The 21,095-nt window shown below is 36.8% G+C and overlaps 1 protein-coding gene and 1 non-coding gene across 2 annotated transcripts in view; one reads left to right on the top strand and one right to left on the bottom strand.

Annotated features, from left to right (window-relative positions):
• SNTG1 (syntrophin gamma 1) overlaps positions 1-21,095 on the top strand; it is a 913,181-nt gene that overhangs the window by 401,131 nt on the left and 490,955 nt on the right.
• On the bottom strand, positions 3,471-3,577 carry LOC125099433 (U6 spliceosomal RNA). Its single transcript, XR_007127162.1, has one exon. It is a non-coding gene; the product is annotated as a U6 spliceosomal RNA (small nuclear RNA).

Here is a 21,095-nt window from a genome sequence, read left to right as displayed (position 1 = left end):
AAACAGACTGTTTTTCCCCCATTGAATTATACTTCATGTTTTGTCAAAAATCTGTTGATTATATTGTATGGATCTATTTCTGGGCTGTCTATTCTGTCCCATTGATCCACATGTCTATTTTTTCACAACCAGATTCTCTTGATTACTATAGCTCTGTAGTAAGTTTTAGTGTCTGGTATTTTGAGTTCTTCAACTGTTTTTCTTTGTGTTGTTTTGACTATTTTTATTTATTTATTTAAAAATGTTTTATTTATTTATTTGACAGAAAGAGAGAGTGATCACAAGTAGGCAAAAAGGCAGGCAGAGATAGACTGAGACTGATACAGAGAGCCTGATGCAGGGGTCAATCCTGGGACCCTGAGGTCATGACCTGAGGCAAAGGCAGAGGCTTAACCAACTGAACCACCCAGATGCTCCTGTTTTGACTATTTTGATTCTTTGCATTTCCAAACATTCTTTAGGATCTCCTTATGAATGCACTGAATCTGCAGATCATGTTGGGAAGAATTAAAATCTTAATGGTATTATATCTTTCTTTCTGTGAGCATGGAACATCTCATTATCATTTCAGATTTTTTAAATAAATTTATTTACTCAGATTTCTGTAGTTTTTCTCATTTAGATCTTATGTTTATTTTGTCAAGTTTATAACTTAAGTATTCATTTTTTCATTATTGATTTAAATGATATTTTGTCTATAATGCCAAACTACAATTGTCCATTACTGGTGTATTATAAAGCAATTGACTTGAGTATATTAACCTTATGTCCCATGAACTTACTTATAATTATTTATTAGTTTCAGGAATTTTTTTGTCATATAATTGGGACTATCTTACATAGACAACTATGTTAATTACAAGCAGACATTATCATTTCTTCTTTCCCAATCTGTATCAGTTTTTAAAAAAGATTTTATTTATTTATTTGAGAGACAGAGATCACAAGTAGGCAGAGAGGCAGGCAGAGAGAGAGGAGGAAGCAGACTCCCTGTGGAGGAAAGAGCCCGATGTGGGGCTCAGTCCCAGGTCCCTGGCCCACTGAGGCACTCAGGCGTCCCACAATCTGTATCAATTTTATTTACTTTTCCTGTCTTATTGCATAAGTAGGACTTTCACTACAGTGTTGAACTGGAATGATGAGAGAAAGTATTTTGCTTTGTTCCTGATCGTAGGGGAAAATATGTAATTTTTCACCATTGAGTATGACATTAGCAATAGGTTTTTCATACACTCTTTAAACCAATTAAGGAAAGTTCTCTTTTAATTTGCTGACAATTTTTATTATGAATGGATGCTGTATTTTGTCCACTGTTATTTCTAAACATTTTATTTATTTATTTATTTATTTGAGAGACAGAGAGAGAGAGGGAGAGAGGGAGAGAGAGAGAACATGAACAGAGGGAGAGACAAAGTGGAAAAGGAGAAGGAATCAAGCAGTCTCCCTGCTGAGTGCACAGGCCAATGATGAGCTGGATCCCATGACCCTGAGGTCATGACTTGAGCTAAAACCAATCTACTGAGTCACCCAGATACCCCTTTTCCACTGTTATTTCTGAATCTATTAACACAATGCTATGATTGTTCTTATTTAATGTGTTGCTATGATGGAATTATATTAATTTGTTTTTGAATGTTGAAGGAGCATTCATACCTGGAATAAATCTCATTTGGTTATGTGGGTTATGTTTTACTATTCTTTAAATGAATTGTTGAATTTCAATTGCTAATTTTTTTCTGAGTCCACATGTTCTTTATTCAGAATTGTATAAATCCTTATCAGTTGCCTTTGTGTACTTTTTCTATGTATATGTGTGATGCTAGCTTGATTTTGCAGAATCCTCCTTTTTTCTTAATAGCTTAACTAGAATTTCATATATTATATATATATATACATACATACACATAAAAATATTATCTGAAGTTTATATAGATAGATAGCTCACAGTAACATTTTCTTGCATAGTACATTTTAATACATTTCTTCAAGTAGGCGGTACTGTATTTCAGGCACAATAATTATCCTTCAGTTAAAAGTTTTTCTACTTTCACTTATTTAATTGCTTTATATTTTCACTTGCCTTTACTCTCATTTTTGCAAATCTTTTCTTTTTATTAGGTATGAAAATTATTTTTATTATGCTTCTCATTTTTAATAGTGTTTGTTTGCTTTAAAATGTTATTTTAAACCTCAATGAATTCCTTGAGATTGGCAAATTCTCTTTTCATTTCATTCTATTTTTTTTAATTTTCTCACTCTTAAACTCTTCCTATATGGAATTCAAGTGCTTACTAATCTGATATTGAATGAAATAGTTATGATATCATAAAACAAGTGTGAGAAATTTCTCTCAGCATCTTGAATTATGTTATGTTCATTTGTCTCATTAATAACATGGTTCTTATATTCTATTGGTTTTCTACTTCAATATTATGTTTGCATAACATATTTGCCAGGTTCTTTAACTCACCTCTGTGACCTTATGTTCAGTACTTTCTTTTGTTCTGATACAGTATGACAGATTTCTCAGTTCTTTTCCTACTTTATGCATGACATCCTTTCCCTCTTTCTGACTATCTGACTTGTACCTTAAAGCCTATGCTGTGCTCTTTTCTGTCTACTTATTTATATATACCTTGAAGGAATGATAGGGGTGGGCGATAGCATCAACAGAATGGGGGGATCCAAGTGGACGTGGCCACATAAAAGCATATTGTCTTTGCTAGAATACCAGAATTCCACTTTCCTTCTGGTATTGTATTTTTAAAGTGCTCCCCACTAGTATTTTTTCAACCTATTTGGAGGCTATATCTATTTCAATGTGACAAATCTCTTGAGTTTTGGTTTTCTTTGTTTGCTTAATGTCAGTGTGTAGTGTAAGAACCTTCACCTCTACAGTCATTCTTGGCATTTTTTTATCCTTGACTCACCTATTTCTCTCCACCAGTAACATATTTTATACGTCCATTAAAAATAAGACCATAAAACAGTAGCCACAATTTTCTTTTCTTGAGATCTGGAGTATTAGGGGGAATTCCTTACATTGCTACCATATACCTGTATCTCTTAGAAATTGTGAAGGAAGTGTTAAGATCTGAGTTGGTTTGGGTGTCTCTTTAGTCCCCCAATTTAATTTTTATCCTTTTTTATTAATTTCTAAAGTTAATTGCATTCTGTTAATTCTGATATATGGGTTGGGGTGCAGGTTTTGTTACTGTTTTTAATACATTTTTGTTAATTTCATAATTGATGAAGAAAGTTTGCAATGCAATTTTTTTTTTCAAAGATTTTATTTATTTATTTGACACAGAGAGATCACAAGTAGACGGAGAGGAAGGCAGAGAGAGAGAGAGGGAAGCAGGCTTCTCGCTGAGCAGAGAGCCCGATGTGGGACTCCATCCCAGGACCCTAAGATCATGACCTGAGCCGAAGGCAGCGGCTTAACCCACTGAGCCACCCAGGCGCCCCCAAAAAATATGGAACGCTTCACGAATTTGCGTGTCATCCTTGCGCAGGGGCCATGCTAATCTTCTCTGTATCGTTCCAATTTTAGTATATGTGCTGCCGAAGCGAGCACTGCAATGCAATTTTAACCCATTATTTTAATAAGGAACAACCAGTTTATTTTTTAAGCTATACTATTAGGCTTCTGTCCCATTACTCAACTGAACACAGTTCAATTGAAGCCATCAATGATTTCTTCCTTACTAAATCCAAGCATCTGTTTTCAGAGCTAATTTTATCCCACCTCACTCAAGCATTTAATGTGATCAGTTTCTTTTTCTGTCCAAAAATTCTCTTCTCCTTTCTCATCAGTTAACTTACTCTCTCCTTACTGTGTTCTAATCTGCTTAAGTTCTTCCAGTTCTATTAGCATGTTTCTTCCTCTGACTTCTATTGAAACATGGGTTTTCCTCTCATCTTCATTCTTTCCCTCCCTGCATAATCACTTCCATGCTTACTGTCTCAAACATGTGTCAGGTTAAAGTCTCTTTCTCAAGATCTAAACCTACTGTCCACTTCCCAATGAAAGATACCATATGGGACCTTATTGTTTTTTTTAATTTTCCCCTATTATTGTTCTTTCCCTGTTTTGTTTGTTTTGTTTGTTTGTTGGTCTTCATGAATGAAACCACTCCACCAGAGAGTCTGAAAGGTAAACTCATTCCCTCTTACCTTTGTGTACAATAGTGCCAGTCACTGACTCAGAACAGTACCTAGTACAGAGGACTGGCTTGGGTCACTTTTCTTAGCAAGAACCAAGATGCCTATGGTCTAGTTGTTGCCTGTCTCCACATATAAAACAATACTCAAGGCTTTTAACCATGAAACTAATTACTAATCCGTGGTCAGTTGCCTGCTTTCTGCCTCTTTCCAAGTTTATAAACTCTTCATTTTATACCTAACTTGTCTTCCTCCTTCCATAATCATCACCATCTGATCCAGCTTCTACATTGCTTGATTGATATTTTTAACACATAGTCTTAAGCATGCTATTTTCCTTGCATAAACACTTAACTAACCTTCTACCACTGTAACCTGAGTCCAGACCCTGAAAAATCTTTAAAACCTCTTGTTTTCCTCATTAATAATCCCTTATTCCTTATTGCCTGCTACTGGCCTTTAACAACATTCAGCAGCAAATTCAAAAATTATTTCATGAAAATTTTGTTATGCTCACTGGCACTCCCAATATCTGCTGTGTTCTTTCTACTCATCTGTGTCCATCTGGCTCTCCCTTGTTTATTATATTGCCAGTCTCGTTGTGCATATCATCTCTATGATGCCTTTTCTGACTCCCTGCCTGTTATCTACTTTCTCCTTTGCCTTCCTCCAAGTATGGCATTCATATTATGGACATTCAAGAACTGTAAATCTCTTTAGGAAAAGAACAAGATGTGCTTGTTTATTTAAATTTTTTCTCTCTAGTATTTAGATGAATGCCAGTCATACAGTAAGACAGAATAGAATGATAGTAATGAATGAAGTATATGTTCTAAGCTCTGAAGAAGCATTCATTTATTGAAGAGTAACAATTTGGGAGTGCCTGGGTAGCTTAGTTGGTTAAGCAACTGCCTTCAGCTCAGGTCATTATCCTGGAGTCCCAGGATCGAGTCCCATATTAGGTTCCCTGCTCATCACAGAGTCTGTTCTCCCTCTGACCCTCCCCACCACCTCGTGCTCTCTCTCTCTTTCTCTCTCTCTCTCATTCTTTCTCTCTCTCTCAAATAAATTAAAAAAAATTAAAAAAATGAAGAGTAACAATTTGGGTTTCTCAAAAAAAAAATTAAAACTCCACACACCTAGATTGGTCATATTATCTAAATACAAAGCCCCTCATATTTTGTATTCGTTTAGAAAAAGAAAAATAATTAACCCAGTCAAGTAACAAAACATATTTTCCAGAGGTTTAAATTGTATGCCATTGATTTATTGATTTAATTGGTTTAAACTTATTAGAAATCAGTGATGTACACCATTTATTTCCCCATAGTTAAAGACATATTTTCTATAATGGGAAACTCTATACTTTATACTGCTCTTCTTTGAGAGCAAAGAAAATCCTTGTTTTTTCCCTCATAAACCAAACACTTTGCATTTGTACTCAGTAGGTCCTCACTGAACTAAACTGCTCATTTCAAGACAATACAACTATCTGGGGAACTCATGGGTTCAGAAACATTGAAGATTTTATGCAATAAGGTTTGCTATAAGGTTATAAAATGTTGTTTAAGGTCCTCTGGATAATAAAGGGTAGGATAAATCGAATGATTTCATGTTATACAATGAAATGACATTGAAATATATGACTATTTTTGTCATTTCAGAAGTTAATGTACTTAACACTTTGGTCTTACACCAAAAGGGATAATTTATCTTTTAATTACCACCCAAGTATCACATGTTTAAGGTTGCTAACATCAATCTACAGTGTCTCTTCTTTTTAAATTAAGCATGGCAATTTTACCTTTTTCTTGTCAGAAGAGCAGGGCTGAGTTCTAAGGTTCTATCTATTTAATAGGAAAATATATAGTTTCAGAATGTGACCAACTGGAAAGTAGGAATTTGATTCTGGTGCTGTTCTAAATTTTGCTTTGGAAGATTTTTTTTTTTTTTTAAGGATCAAAATGGTAAAGCTCAACTTTTAGACTTACAATAATTAGAATGCATATAATAAGCTTAGCTAGATGATTCTTATATAAATACCTCAGTCTTTTGTTCTACGGGATGTGGAAAATAAAGTGACATAAAACCTAATCATGTGCTGTAATGTTTATGGGAATCCAGGTAAAACTGTGTCTTCAGTAGATAATACATCAATTTTAGTGAATCTTACAGCATTGTCTCCTAAGTTATCATTGAGTAGCATGTACAAATCTCCAATTCATGAATGCTTCAGTGCCCATGACTCTTCTGTAGAGCAATAAAACATAACAACCTCAGAAAGTGCAGATATGCAGTCAGTGCCTAAGGTAGATCGTTTCTTTTTGCTTCTACCTCGGTTTTGATGAAATATTGTTGTGTAATATTAAATAGTTTCCATACATCAGTGCATCACTGACACCCCTAAAGTTCTTTAATATTTACTTATTTGAACTTAAAGAAATATGAAACTAGAATATAAACTATATCTGGCAGGAAACTTTGTCTGTTTTGTTCTTTGCTGTATTTTCAGTGACTCTACGGGCAGAATAATGAATAGTTACTGAATGAATATTGACAAAAGGAGAAGCCAAATAGGCTTACCATGGTTACAGTCAGGATGGATGCCAGAAAAAAAAAAAATGGGTGAAATTGGTTGAGCATTCATCTTCCTGTAGGATACCTATGTTTCTTTCCTTTTATAGCAAGGGAATATATGGTATATACATCTAGTGAGTTTGAGGTTCCTCAAAAATGTACTCACAAATTTAGATGACCATGAACATCAGTCCTGTAGAGTGTGTGTATGTGCAGGGGGTATGATTAAGATCCCTTCAAACTAGCAGCGTTTTTTAATTCTTTCACTGAGAGCAGAGCCCTCACGTTTAGAGTATACTTTGACCTCTCAGAAAGGGCAGCTTTATATCTCATGTGGGCTGAGAACCTCTTCTGACATATTCTGTCAAGCTTATGTTCCTCAAACCCCTTCTGTGCCAAGGTTCTCCAAATCCTGCTTATTTTAGGCATCTGGAATTACTCTAATAAATAAACCATCTTATGTGCTTTGACAGTTATATTATTTCTCTTTATTCATCACGACTTTTTAAAAAGTACCGTAACTCAGGTTTCAGAATGCCATTGTGAATGCCAAATGGTTCTTAAGAGAGGATTTTTTTTCATTCTTTGTAATCAAAATAATTACAGCATAACTTATACCAATGTTCACTGGTGTATTTTCTATGTAATATTGGACTACTGCAGGAAAACATCATTGTTAGGATTACTGGGGTGATAGAAAAGTTACTGGTTAACTGCACAATCTTTATTTTTCAGAAACTTTGGGGTTATAGTTTTCAGAGATATGTTAAGTTCTTTCAACTTTGTACATCCCATGCCCCTAAATATCACCATGTTAGCACATATATATCACTACATTGCCTTTATTTGTCTTCATGTTTGTCTGTTCTTTTTGTTCTTCTTGAGAATGGGTCTAGGAATTTACCCATTCATTCACTCTTTTTTTTTTTTTTTAAAGATTTTTTTTAATTTATTTGTCAGAGAGAGAGGGAGAGAGAGCGAGCACAGGCGGACAGAATGGCAGGCAGAGGCAGAGGGAGAAGCAGGCTCCCCGCCAAGCAAGGAGCCTGATGTGGGACTCGATCCCAGGACGCTGGGATCATGACCTGAGCCGAAGGCAGCTGCTTAACCAACTGAGCCACCCAGGCGTCCCCATTCATTCACTCTTATTCATTTTTGCATGTGTGCACTTCATTCAATTAATAACTAATGAGTGTTTGTAATGCACTCCTCCAAACTCTGAGGTTTTGGCAGAGAACAAAATGGCCAAATATTTCCTCAGGTGTCTTACTACTAGACATAGAGAGACAGATACATGTAAATATGTAATAAAAACATATGTGAATTTATAATAAAATACCAGGGCTATGAAGTAAAAACAGAGCACAGGATAGAGTCTGAATGGTACTATTTTTAAAAGTGTGGTCAGTGAAGAGCTCTGAGGCAAGTGATTTGAGCAGAGACCTGAATTAGGTGGGGAGCAAGCTATGTCAATATTTAGGAGAAATCTTCACCAGGTGCAAGGAAAAGGTTGTATCTATGTCATGCAGTAGAAAGCTTGCTTTGTGGCTTGAGGATCAAGGATATAATGAATGGGAAATGAAATAGTAAGAATGACATTGGAGAGGATGCAGGGCCAGATTGTGGAAGCCCTCCTAGACTGTGCTAAGGATTTGGAATTTTATTGTGTGTGATAGAGTCAACACAGATTTTGGACAAGATGTAACATGACCAAATGGTTGATTTTTTGTTTTGTTTTGCCTAATTACTCTGGTTATTATGTGGAGTGACTGTGAAAAGGGAAGAATGGAATTAGAGTTATCAGTTGGGAGAATTATAGAATAATCAGGTGATAGTTGTGTGCTAGACAAGAGTGTTAGGAATAAAGTTAAATAGAAAGGATAGTTGGGGGGTGCCTGGGTGGCTCAGAGGCAGAAGCCTCTGCCTTCGGCTCAGGTCATGGTCTCAGGGTTCTGGGATCGAGCCCCGCTTCGGGCTCTCTGGTCAGTGGGGAGCCTGTTCCCCCCCTCTCTCTGCCTGCCTCTCTGCCTACTTGTGGTTTCTCTCTCTCTGTCAAATAAGTAAATAAAATCTTTGAAAAAAATTAAAAAAAAAAAGAAGGGATAGTTGGGATATATTTTGAAGACAGAGAAGATAAGATTTGTTGATAGATTGGACCTGAGAAGTGAGAGAGAGGAAGGCATCAGGATGACTCCTAGTGTTTTGGACTGGCCAATATAGAGATATTTATTGGAGCAGAGAAAGGTTTGTGGTAGAAAGCAGAATGGGGGAATTTTTGTGTTGTTTTGAGTGCTCAGTGTGAATGCTATTATATGTGTAATTGAAATAGGTGGTTAACCTGAGTCTGGAGTTCATAGAAGAAGTTGATCCTAGACAGACAAATGTGGGAGATGCCAGTGATGTAGATGGCATCTAAAACTGTGGACATGGTTGATACCATCCAGGGAGTAATACTGACAGGAGAGGAGCAGAGGGTCAGGGAGAGGGAAGTTGAGTGGTTACCAGATTAGGAAAGCAGAAGGAAGATTCCAGGCTGATATAATATATAACAGGTGTAGTTGAGAACAGGACTCATTTGAAGACAGGACAAACCAATTCGAGTAAACTACAGAACAGAGTGTGATATGAAATGAACAGAAGGAAGGAACAAAGCAGGTGCTAAGTCGAGATGAAGCTGATTAGTGACTGACTGAAGGATTTTTCACTGGCAATTACTAACATATTCAATTGTTTCTTTAAAATCCATCTAATTGGGGGAACCTGGGTGGCTCAGATGGTTAAGCATTTGCCTTTGGCTCAAGTCATGATCCCAGGTCCTGGGATTGAGTCCTGTGCTGGGCTCCCAGCTCAGCAGGGAGTCTGCTTCTCCCTTTCCCTCTGCTTCTCCCACTGCTTGTGCTATCTCTGTTTCTCTTTCTCCCTCTCTTGAATGAAAAAATAAAATCTTTTTAAAAATAAAAATAAAATCCATCTAATTGAATTGTGAAAACTTGTTTAGAGAGGTAAAGAGAAGGGGCAGATAAACCTAGCATTCAAGAAGTACAGGTGAGAGGTGGTTGATCTTGGGCCCTGATGGTGACTGTAGAAAGAGAAAAGTGAAGGTATTTGAAAGAAAATGAGAAGACTCAGGTCAGGTTGCTAGTCTAAGTGCTTGGAAGAAGTGTTATTATCTGCTGAGATGGAAACCACTCATACATGGAAGAAGCATCACAAATTTGATGTGTTTCTTGTCAGGTGGGTGTTTTGGTATTTGGGAGAAAAACTAGACGCATATTCTGATTTTTAATCATCTACAACATCCAGTTGGCAATTAAAGCCAAAAGGGTAAATGAGCTTTCTCTGTGAGTGCATGGAATTAGGGGAAGCAAGAAGCACTGGAGAAAAAGCCATGTCCAACAGTATTTGAGACAGATGGAGAACAAAAGAGATGGAGAAGGAGCAGACAGAGATCTGAGATAAAACCCAGTGGATTCTGAACACAGAAACAAACAAACAAACAAAAACAACATACAAGAGCCTCATTTTCAGGGCATTGAATGTAGGCAGTATTCATGAGGTCCCAAAATTGTACTCCTACCAATTTGCTTCTTAGAATATCCTTAGAATATGAGAGTCTATTGTGCAGCAAATAGAATTGATTGTGGAATTGGGACATCCAGAATGTTGTGTCAGTGTATTAGTTTGCTAGAGATATGGTTTGGTTTAACCACCAAATAAATGTATATTCTCAAATTTCTGGAGGCTTAAGGTCTGAGATCAAGGTTTGAGCAGCGTAGGGTTTCTTCTGGGTCCACTTTCCTTGGCTTTAGATGGCCCTCTTTTTGTGTCCTCCCAGTGTCTTGCCTCTGTCCTCATTGTCCTAATATCTTTTTATAAAGATGCTAGTCATATTGGATTAGGACCCACCCTAATACCTCCCTTTTAACTTAGTTACCTATTTAAAGACCCTATCTCCAAATATACTCATATTCTGAGTGATTTCAATATGGGAGGGTTAAGATTTCAACACATGAACTTTGGGGAAACATAACATATCCCATCATATTCAGATTACATAAAATCCAAAATTTATAGGATTTATGACTTGAAAGGAAAAAAACTTAAAATTTGTCTAGAAATCATTCTATATGTAGCATCATACAACTTTACTATTCCTAAAGAAAAAGTAATTTATACTTCTATATTGCTGGAGAGTATGTTTAATCAAGAAAAAATTGTGACATAATTAATGATACCTTAATTTAACATCTGTTATTAGGAAATGTGGAAGAATGGATCAAGTTGTGAACAGGTGCCCACGGCACCCTCTCTTCTACCCCAAAATCTATAAAATAATGAAAAGAAAAGAACAGAATAAATCTTTTGCATAAAAAAGCTAAGAACAAGTGAAAAAAGTGAAAAGGTCAGATCAATAGACTAGATGATTACATCTCTAATGACACATTAATTATTGCATTTGAGCAGAGTTCAGGTAGTACTAACCCAGATTCAATAAATATAAGAAGCAGAAAGAGCTCAGGAGCCACTGAACCGACTTCAAGGCGCAGTGTTTGATACAGGTAGTATGTTTAGCTACTGCAGAAAAGCAACCAGTCAGATGTTTGTAAATATAATAGACAGGTATATTTTGAGGAATGGACTTGTGCTTATGGAAATTTGAGCCCCAAATCTGCAGTTCAACTGTGAAGGCCTATAGGCTGGAGACCCGGAAAAGAGCCTAAGCTGCAGTTTTCTTCCTAAAGCTATCTGCGGGAAGAATTCCTTTTTTGCTTAGGGAGGTCGTTCTTTTGTTCTAGTCAGGCCTTCAGTGTGTTGGAGTATTGGATAAGGCACACCCACATTGCACAGGGTAATCAGCTTGACTTAAAGTCCACCAATTTAAAATGTTAATTTCATCCAAAACACTTTCACAGAAACTTCAAGAATAATGTTTAAATACATATCTGAGCACCACGGCCCAGCTGACACACAAAATTAACCATTACAGCAATCTGTTTTTCCTCTACCACTGCTTACTTGCAGCAAAGCATAAATCAGGGAGGAGGCCAGTGTGGCTGATACACAGGTCAGCGGTTCAAGTGGCCACTGTCCTGTCAAGAGCCTCCCTTTCCCTGGCTGGACAGTGGACTCTAAATCATTCCTTCCACCAATATGTCACAGCCCTTCCCTCAGTAGCCAGGTGCTAAAGAGATGAAAGCAGTCAGATAAATAAAATCTTTTTATAAAAGTCATTTTGTACAGATCATATGCTCATGGATGTACTAGATTCTGAGAAAGAAACAATTTAAGACAACATCTACTTCCAAAGCATTTAGAAATGTTAACAAAAAAGCAAAGGCAATAAAATCAAGCCTAGGAATAAAGTACATTTTTAAAGGCAATGATTTAAATACTAAATAATAATATACATTTTTTATTATAATCCAGCTCATGGTAAAAGAATGAAGTACTACTAATGTTAACATTGGTAGGCAGTTGAGTTGTGGAAATGCTCTGTGCTTTCTACCTCCACTTCAAGAACTCATAAGATTTCCACACCCCTGTTCATTTATATATATATATATATATATATTTATATATACATATATACACACACATACACACACACACATTTTTATTGTTTATGTCCTAATATATATACATATATATACACATTATATATATGCATATATATAACGATACACATACACTATATTTTTTGTGTACTATGCTAGAACATACACTGTATGTGCAAAAGTGTTTACAGTGTCCCTGAAAATATATTTTCCATTTAAGGTGCCTGGGTGACTCAGTCACTTGAGAATCTGACTCTTGATTTTTATTCAGGTCATGATTTCATGGTTGTGGGATCAAGCCCAAGGTAAGGTTCAGCATGGAGTTTGCTTGAGATTCTCTCTTTCCCTCTCCTTCTGTCCCTCTGTCCCCTCATTCTCTGTCTCTCTAAAATAAATAAATAGGGGGACCTGAGTGCTCAGTTGGTTAATTGTCTACTTTTGGCTCAGGTCATAATCCCGGGGTCTTGGGATTGAATCCTGCACTGGGCTTCCTGTTCAGCGGGGATCCTGCTTCTCCCTCTCCCTCTCCTGTTCCCCCTGCTTGTGCTCTCCTCTCTCTCTCTCTCTCTCTGTCAAATAAATAAATAAATAAAGAATAAATCTTTAAAAAATAAATAAATAAAATCTTCTTTGAAAGAGTTTTTGCATTTAACATAATAAGTGAATAATTTCTTTGAAATAAAAGTTCTATTCTAAACCAGTGTGCCATTAATAGGATTTGTAGTTTTAACTGAGAAGTGGTTTCCCAGCTGCCGCCACAGATCTATTGATCTGAGTCATCTGGATTATGGAATCATAGATTTTTCTTTTTTGTGATAGGTTAAAGGGAGAAAACATGACTGCCAGTGAGTATTGATGCAAATAATTTTTCACAAGGTTAATTATCCTCATTCTGTGGAGATTCTTAACTGCCACATTCTTTGCATAGCTATTCAAATGTCAATTTAAAGAAAATTTAGAAACTTCAAGAATCCCCATATACTATTCATAAAAAATAAAGCACTAAAGACACTAATATCTTTAGACAAATGTTCCCCTGTTGAATCTAAATCCATTCTAGAGATTTCAATTCCTGATTGTTCATAAAGAAAGTAAGTCTCAATCTACAAAGTACACCTAATGCATGTGGATCCTATGATGGCATTAAGCATGTGCTTATCTCATTAATAGGATCTGAAACAGGAAAATGTGTTAAGGTATTTAAGATTTTAAGATCTAAAGTTATTTAGGATCGAGTCTGTTCTCCTCCAGACCCAAGCACAGCACCATCTTTTGCATTTTAATTAAAGGAGAGAACACTAGTAATGGAAAGGGTGGGTTACAAGTGGCAATGAGACCAAACTTCCTGTCATATCTGAGGAAATAAACAATCCTTCCCTTAAATAGTGAGTACAAGAAGAACTGCCTAAACATGTGCTCCACTTATCCCATAAGTCCATCTCAAGATTTATTGTTCATCAACTTGACTCTGGGTTCCTTAATAGGAGAGTCCATTATTATTTATGCCATTAGTGCTTGGCATAGCTCAGAACACATGGTAATCCCCAGTGCATGTTTATGGTTTTCTATTGCATGGATGCAAGCATTTCTTAAATTAACTACAGAAATGGAATGGGAAACTTTTAAGCAATTCATTATGGAGCTGAGGAGTAGCGCAGTAGGAGGAGGAACACAGAGCTTTGGGAGGAGAGTTGGTTGGTATACCTGGCTTTTTTGACAGCAACCATTCAATCAATAACCACATGTCTGGTATGTGAGGACACTCTGCTAGAGGAGGAGAAAGTGAATGTAAGTAAAATATTGCTTTTGTTGTCAAAACAGAGTAATGGAATAGCATTGAGGAGGGAAGAACACAGATCCTTTATGTCATTATCCTGTTCAAAGCTAAAACATCCCTAGCAAGGACCAAACTCTCCTACTCATTGGCCGGCTTTACCAGTGCTCCTGAATTTCACTCCCTTAAACGGGTGTTCCCAACACACTGGCCATTTTTTCCATGCCTTTCCTTCTCAACATCTAACCGCATGTTCCTTATGCTTGACATATTTTTCACATCAACTGCTAATCATTCCTCAGGAAGACACTCCTTCTGGCTTCTTTCCAATGGTTAGCTTATTTTTTCAGGTCTCATTAAAAAAGTTATTTCCAGGGCACCTGGGTGGCTTAGTCATTAAGCATCTGCCTTCAGCTCAGCTCGTGATCCCAGGGTCCTGGGATTGAGCCCGCATCCGGCTCTCTGCTCAGCAGGAGGCCTGTTTCTCCCTCTCCCACTCCCTCTGCTTCTGTTCCCTCTCTCACTGTCTCTCTCTGTGTCAAATAAATAAATAAAATCTAAAAAAAAAAAGTTATTTCCTTGAGGATGTAAATCATAATACTAATAAGAAATGAGAAGTGAAATAACATATGCCCTGTTACTCCCAATGCTTCTTAGCAGGTTCATTCCTCCTGTTTGTTACCTCCTGTGTTGTTCTTTCAGAACAATCTGACAATCTTAATTATTCAAGGAAAAACTGATTATATATTTATTAAATTATAAGTTATAAGAAAGCAGAGATCAACTCTGCTATACTTAGCATATGATAAATATATAGGTATGTGTGTCTATACATGAGAGGACAGAGCATTATATTTGTGTAAGAATGGACATGCATACAGAAGTGATGACGAAAGGCATTTCCAACAGATTAGGGTATCAGGAAAGGCTCCCAAGGAGGCTAAGATGTTCAGACTGCGGAGTTTTGCATGATGAGACAGTAGTTAACAGTTTTGTCTCCAGAATCACCTTGCCTGGGTTTGTCACTTTACTATGTAATATTTGCTAGTACAGCTCTTAGAAGGTCCTCAATAAAAATCACCCAATTATTTATTCATTACTTATTACTTATTCGTTATCACTTTGATGCCATAGCTGGTCATAGTTAGTGTACTCTGTCAAAATAATTGTTGTCTTTGACTCATCCATTTACTGAACAAAAGTTTACTGAATGCCAACTATGAGCATTGTGTTAGATTCAATTCTAAACAAGATACCCACATCTTAGATCATGTAGTGATCTTCACTTTTCTGCCCCCACTGTGCTAGATGCAAGGGTACAAGTATAAGCAAGAAACAGTATCACAGAACCGAACTATTTCCCACTCCCCTGACCCATAGTGGCAACTTAAAGCACTTGCAGATTTACCTTTCATGTCTTTTTATGAATCTTGCCCACAGAGCATAAGAAAAATGTCAGAAAAATTAGTATAAAAACTTGGCAGCCTGTCTTTTTAAACAAAATTGTTAAGTTTCTTATCTTAATTCCAGTGTAATTAACATACATTGCTACATTAGTTTCAGTTGTACAATATAGTGATTCCACAATTCTATACATCACTCAGTGTTCATCATGATAAGTGCATTCTTTAATCCCCATCACCTATTTCCACTCATCCCCCTACCCACCTCCCCTCTGGTAGCCATCAGTTTGTTCTCTATAGTTAAGATCTGTTTCTTGGTTTCTCTTTCCTTTTTTCCCCTTTATTCATTTGTTTTCCATCTTAAATGACACTTATGAATGAAATCATATGTTATCTGTCTTTCTCGGATTTATTTCACTTAGCATTATACTTCTAGTTCTATTTATGTCATTACAAATGGCAAGATTTCATTTTTCTATGGCTGAACAGTATTCCATTATATATATGCACCACATCTTCTTTATCCACTCATTGACTGATCGACATTTGGGCTGCTTCCATAATTTAGCTATTGTAAATAATGCTGCAATAAAGAGTAGTGCATGCATTCCTTTGAATTAGTGTTTTTGTATTCTTTGGGTAAATACCCAGTAGTGTGATTATTGGATTATAGGGTAGTTCTGTTTTTAACTTTTTGAGGAACCTCCATACTGTCTTCCATAGTGGCTGTGCCAGTGTTCATTCCTATCAACAGTGCACAAGTGTTCCTTTTTCTCCACATCTTCACCAACACCTGCTGCTTCTTGTGTTTTTGATTTTAGTCATCTCACAGGTATGAGGTGATATCACATTGTGGTTTCAATTTGCATTTCTCTGATGATGAGTGATGATGTTTTATGTTTTCTTGTGTGTGTTGGCCATCTATATGTTCTCTTTGGAAAAATGTCTATTCATGTCATCTGTATGGCAGCTAATCTTTAAAACAGATTAATATGACCACATCACTATGAGAATTCCTTAATTGTATTTTTCAAATTATATATTCTAAAATAGACTCTATATAGTACAATTTCCAGTAACTTATACAATAAATAATCTCAAAATTTAGGAGCTTAAAACAGTAATAATCATTGTATTATCTCTACAGGTTACTGAGAAGATTTGATAGGAAAAAGCTCAGCTCAGGGAATTTGCTTGGTTTCCTTATATTTGTTTCAAAAACAACAAACCAAAACAATGGTGTGGATCTCTTTCTTTTCATGAAATTAAAGGGCATACTCGTGTTTCTTTTCACATAGTTTGGTTTAGGTACCTTGCAGTGAGGTGGCCAGTGAGACATTCACATGGTTACTGAAGTCTTCCAAAGTATGTACTCCAGGGAACAAAGTAGAGACTGCATTGCCTTTCATGATAAAGCCTCAGAAATCAAATAATGTTATTCCCACCATACTCTATTAGTCAAATGTCACAAAATCCTCCCCAGTTGTAAAGGGAATGGTCATAGGCCCCACCACTCTGTGGGAAGTGGGGTAGTTTCACATTGCAAGAAGAATATATGAGATGGGAGATATTGTTGTGGACATATTTGCAAATACATCTGGCCATGTTGAAATTTCAGAAATTTTGTCCTAAAAGGTTCCTCCCTTTGCCTAAAAGGGTACATAAATATCTAGTGTTTGCAATTTATTTCTTTGACTTAGCAGATATATCTCTTCAAAAGTTATTTTCCTTCATTTTCATTAAGGCATACCTACTGAGAAAATGTGAATGAAGGAATTGCTTGATGTAACTGAGTTTAATAAAGAAAATTATTCCACTTTTTGTCTTATCTCAATTCATGAAATAATTATTTTCTTTATTTTTGAGGAAGGTATAATGAATATCTCTGAATACAAGAAGTAATAAACCTAAAAAGGTAAAGAAATAAATCTGATTTCAGCAATAATATTGGTGAATTAAACTATCCTGGTAAATATTATTATGCAATCAGAAATATAGAATTGAAGAAGAACATTGGAACAGAAAGTATTCATGAACACATATTTCTGAAAGTATATATGCACATAATACACAAGACACATTTTCAGGCATATATTCTAAGAGTACAGTGTGTGACTTGAAATTGATTTAAACAAAAATTGATATACTAATAAATATCAACAATTAGAAAATTTCTCTTGTGGTTATAGATTAGGTAATTCAGACAAATCTTCCCATGGAGCAAAAATATAAAGGGAAAAGGCTTATTAAAGAATCTAGATAGAGCTGGGGCGCCTGGGTGGCTCAGTGGGTTAAGCCGCTGCCTTTGGCTCAGGTCATGATCTGGGAGACCTGGGATCGAGTCCCGCATCGGGCTCTCTGCTCAGCAGGGAGCCTGCTTCCTCCTCCCTCTCTGCCTGCTTGTGATCTCTCTCTGTCAAATAAATAAATAAAATCTTTAAAGAAAAAAAGAATCTAGATAGAGCTAAAAAAATAAGGACAATTACTAGAGTAAGATCTGGGAGACAGTGAATACTAATGTATGCTGATGTAAAATTCCTAATCAGTACTTATTATTTCTTTGTATGAATTTGAGTTACTGGTGTCATTTCCTGTTAGCCTCAAAAAATTATTTCAGAAAAAAAAGTTATTTCGGTACCTTTTGTAAAGCAGGTATTAGCAATAAAATCTATTTTTTTTGTTTTGCATTATCTTTGCTTTGCCTTTATTTTGGAAAGATAGTTTTGTTTGATATATAATTTGTGGTTGGCATTTTAATTTTCATTCAACAGTTTGAATATGTCATTCTGCTGCCTTCTTGCTTTCATTCATTCTAATGGGTAGTAAGATATTTAATATTGTGGTTTCCTTGTATGTGATGAGTTATTTTTCTCTTGCTGTTTTCAAGATTTTTTTTTATTGATCCTTGTCTATCAATAGTTTGACTCTGATACAGTTAGATGTGGATGTTCTGTGTTTATCTTTTTGAAGTTCATTGAGCTACTTGAATGCACAGACTAATATTTTTTGTCAAAGGTGAGAAATTTTTTCAAATATTTTTCTGCCCCCCTTTCCTCTATTTTTAGGACTCCTATTGCACATATGTGTTTATGCTTGATGTAGTCCTAATGGACTATGGGTCTCTCTATTTTTTTAATTCTCTGTAGTTTTTGTTCTTTAAATTGGTATTTTCTATTGATCTATCTTCAGGTTTACGGATTCTTTTTTGGCCAACTCAAATTTACTGTAATCCTATCTATATTGAAATTTTCATTTCAACTATTATATTTATTTCTGTTTGGTTCGTTTTAAATAATATCTGGGGGCGCCTGGGTGGCCCAGTGGATTAAAGCCTCTGCTTTTGGCTCAGGTCATGATCCCAGGGTCCTGGGATGGAGCCCCGAATCAGGCTCTTTGCTCAGTGGGGAGCCTGCTTCCCCCCACCCCCCGCCTGCCTCTCTGCCTACTTGTGATCTCTGTCTGTCAAATAAATAAATAAAATCTTAAAAATAAATAAATAAATAAATAAATAAATAATATCTGTCTCTTTATTGATTGTTTATTTTTGAATAATCATTGCCAACATACTTTCAATTAATTCTTTGAACATATCATTTTCTTCTTTGGACATATTCATAATAGCTAATTTGAAGTCATTTACTAGTATGTACAGTAGCTGGAAGTTCTCTGGGAAGTTTCTATTGACTTCTTCTTCTTCTTCTTCTTCTTCTTTGGGTCTCACTTTTGTGATTCTATGAATGTTTTATTTTATTTATTTATTTCTGGAAACTGGAAATTTTATATTCTATTTTATGTACTATACTGTTGCTTATAGTTTGTCATGTCCTCTGTATTATTATAATTTTTGCTATTTTTTCTATTCTTCTTTTCTCTTTTTTTGTCCTTTATTTTTAAATGACTTGCCTGGACTGTTTCTATATAACTGGCTTCCTGCAGCATTCATTCACTGAAGGCCCTGATTTTAAACTCTATTTCTTTTCTTTTCTTTTTTCTTTTCTCTTTCCTTCTTCCCTCACCCTCTCTTCTCTTTCTTTCATTCTATTTCTTTTTAAATATTTTATTTATTTATTTATTTCAGAGAGAGAGAGAGAGCATGCACAAGTGCAGAGGTAGAGTCAGAAAGAGAGGGAGAAGCAGACTCCCCTCTGAGCAGGCAGCCTGATGAGGCACTTGATCCCAGGTCCTCAGCTGAAGGCAGACCCAACTGAGCCACCCAGGTGCCCCATCTATCTTCCCCCCTTCCTCCCTCCCTTCCTTTCTTCCCTCTTTCCTTCCTTCTTCCCTTCCTCCCTTTTCTCTCTCCCTCCCTCTCTTTTTTTCCTTCTCCCCCTCCTTCCCTTTGCTTTCCTTCCCTTCCCTTTCCTTTCCTTTCCTTTCTTTTCTCTGAGGTTCCTAGGGGTTACCTGTAAATCAGCCTTGTTTAGGGATTCATCAGAGGTAGTGCTTAAGCATATATTATTTAGTGACACTTTGCAGAAAGATCAGATCAGTGTAGGATATTGGGAAGCACATTCAATGTTGAGGCAATTTATAGCATATCTTAGCTTTTATTTTCTGCATGTGTTAGTTTCCCTGCTCAGCTGAAGAATTTCAGTTAGCTGCAGCTCTCTGCTATCTCTTCTGAGATGCACAGCCTTCTAGACAGCCAGGGATGCTGGGAGTTTCTCAAAGACCATTATGGTTGTTTTGTCCCCAGATTGCCTTATCGTTTCAACTAGGCTGTTCCTTGGCTTTCTCTGCTGTTTGTCAATGGGATGATGAGAGCTTTTGCTAACACCTCTGGTTATGTTCCCCCTGCCCCCCTCCATATTTCCCTTGGAATCAAGACCTCTGAAGAAGTAATAAACCTAAAAAGGTAAAGAAGTGACCTCCAGAAGTGAGATTACCGTACTCATGACTTTCCTAGCCTGGTAGGTTTGGGCCACATTGGAGCTGGGTGGGGACTTAAGAAAAGCTTGAAGTGACACTCGGGGTCTGCCATATCCCTCCTTATCTTCACCAGCCCTCTGTACTCCCTGCCCACATGATGCTCAGGAAGACCTGGTACTCACGGCCTTGTTCTCCCTAGCTGTGGTTTACCTCATAATAATTCATTACTGACTTAGACTTGATCATTGACCTTGAGTTGATTAATGCCCTTGAGTTGACTGCTGAACTAGATTCCACTGCTGACCTCGAATTGGCCACCACAGAGTTCCCTGCCCACCTGGAGTTATCCACCACTGCAGAGTCCACTGCTACCTTGGAGTCCTCTGATGACTTGGAGTCCCCCACTGACCTGGAGTCCCCTAGTCACCTGAAGTTGACCACTGACCTGGAGTCCACTGCCACCCTGGAGGTCCCTGCTGACTGGGAGTCTACTGCAACCCAGAGTTCACCACTGACCTGAAGTCCACTGGCACCCCCAGATCCCCCGCTGACCCAGAGTCCACTACCCCTCAGAGTCCCCCCACTGACCTGGAGTCTCCCACTGATGTAGTCTCCATTAGTCATGTAGAATTGACCATGGATGTGCATTTTGTAGACATATAAGCTTTCAGATCATCTACTGAGGTGGAATCAAACACTCATAGATTTGAGGAAGCAATCACTAAAGCCATGGAAGATGTCACTGCAGCTCAT

Source organism: Lutra lutra, chromosome 4, assembly GCF_902655055.1.
Source record: "Lutra lutra chromosome 4, mLutLut1.2, whole genome shotgun sequence".
Taxonomy (NCBI): domain Eukaryota; kingdom Metazoa; phylum Chordata; class Mammalia; order Carnivora; family Mustelidae; genus Lutra; species Lutra lutra.
Note: the sequence above shows the minus strand (reverse complement) of the source record. Positions and strands in the feature narration are given on the sequence as shown.